Raw genomic sequence first — 2,094 nt, 5'->3', positions numbered from 1 at the left:
GATGCGTGCCAGGACATCTACCGCCTGATTATTTTCCCGGGCTATATGGTGAAATTCAAGCCCCTCGAACCGAGCTGACATTTTTAGGACGACATTGCGGTAAGCTGCCATTTTTGGATCCTTGGCATTGAAGTCTCCATTTATTTGGGATATTGCGAGGTTCGAGTCCCCGCGCACCTTTAGGCGTTGGATGCCCATGGATACTGCCATCTGGAGACCATGTAAAAGGGCCTCATATTCGGCTGCGTTGTTGGAGTCCGTGTACATTATCTGTAGTACGTATTGAACTGTGTCTCCTATGGGGGACGTCAAAACGACGGCAGCCCCTAGTCCGGCCAACATCTTGGAGCCGTCGAAATGCATGATCCAATTTGAATATGTGCCGTACTCTTTAGGGAGTTCGGCCTCCGTCCATTCTGCGACGAAGTCGGCCAAGACTTGCGACTTGATGGCTTGTCGTGGCTTATAAGTTATGTCGAACGGGAGGAGCTCAATGGCCCATTTTGCAATCCGGCCCGTTGCGTCACGGTTGTTTATAATATCGTTAAGTGGTACTTCCGAGGCTACTGTTATTAAACACTCTTGAAAGTAGTGTCGTAGCTTCCGGGATGCCATGAATACCGCGTACGCAATCTTTTGATAATGCGGGTACCGTGATTTGCAGGGAGTGAGGACAGTGGACACATAATAGACCGGCTTTTGAAGGGGGAATTTGTGTCCGTCCGCTTCTCGTTCAACGACGAGCACTGCGCTTACAACCTGATGTGTTGCCGCAATGTATAATAGCATTGGTTCGTCGATGTTTGGCGCGGCGAGGACTGGGTTTGTTGCCAGTATGGCTTTTATTTCGTTGAGTCCGGCCGTGGCTGCATCCGTCCATTTGAAGTGTTCGGTGCGCCGAAGGAGGCGGTAAAGGGGTAGGGCCTTTTCTCCCAAGCGGGAGATAAAGCGGCTTAGAGCCGCCATGCATCCGGTTAACTTTTGTATTTGTTTGAGGTCCTTTGGGATATCCAGTTGTGATAGAGCTCGGATCTTGGCTGGATTTGCTTCAATTCCTCTACCGGATACAATGAAGCCCAAGAGCTTTCCGGTTGGAACGCCAAAAACGCATTTTTCCGGGTTGAGCTTGATGTCGTATGTTCGGAGGTTATCAAATGTGAGCCTCAAGTTGTCTACTAGAGATTCAACATGTCTTGTTTTGACGAGCACATCGTCTACATATGCCTCCACTATTTTGCCGATCTGGCTTGCCAGACATGTCTGAATCATGCGCTGATATGTTGCGCCGGCGTTTTTGAGCCCGAAGGGCATCGTGTTGAAGCAGAATGGCCCGTATGGTGTGATAAATGCCGTTGCGGCTTGGTCTGGTTCTGCCATCTTGATTTGATGGTAGCCAGAATATGCGTCGAGGAAACACAACAAATCGTGTCCTGCGGTAGCATCGATAATTTGATCGATGCAGGGAGGGGGGAGGGATCCTTTGGGCAAGCCTTGTTAAGGTCTTTAAAATCGACACACAGGCACCAGGATTTGTCCTTCTTTGGTACCATCACCAGGTTTGCTAGCCAGTCCGGATGTTTTATATCTCTGATGAATCCGGCCTCCAATAGCTTTGCTAGCTCCTCTCCCATGGCCTGTCTCTTAGGTTTGGAAAAATGCCGAAGAGCCTGTTTGACATGTTTGAATCCTGTTTGGATATTTAAGCTATGCTCGGCCAGCCTGCGTGGGATTCCTGGCATGTCTGAAGGGTGCCACGCGAAAATGTCCCAGTTCTCTCATAGGAACTCTCGCAATGCGGTGTCGACATCAGGGTTTAACTGTGCCCCGATGGAAGCTGTTTTATTGGGGTCCGTTGGATGGACTTGGAATTTGACTATTTCGTCCGCCGGTTTAAAGGAGGTGGACTTGGATCTTTGGTCGAGTACCACATCGTCCCTATTCATCATAGAGCACAGCGCAGTCAGCTCCTCAGCCGCTAGGGCTTCGGATAGTGCCTCGAGGGCCAGTGCGGCTGTCTTGTTTTCGGCACGGAGTGCTATGTCCGGATCACTAGCGAGAGTGATGATCCCGTTAGGCCCGGGCATCTTGAGCTTC

The sequence above is a fragment of the Triticum dicoccoides genome, chromosome 4A, assembly GCF_002162155.2.
Source record: "Triticum dicoccoides isolate Atlit2015 ecotype Zavitan chromosome 4A, WEW_v2.0, whole genome shotgun sequence".
In the NCBI taxonomy this organism is placed as follows: domain Eukaryota; kingdom Viridiplantae; phylum Streptophyta; class Magnoliopsida; order Poales; family Poaceae; genus Triticum; species Triticum dicoccoides.
This window is presented reverse-complemented; position numbering follows the sequence as displayed.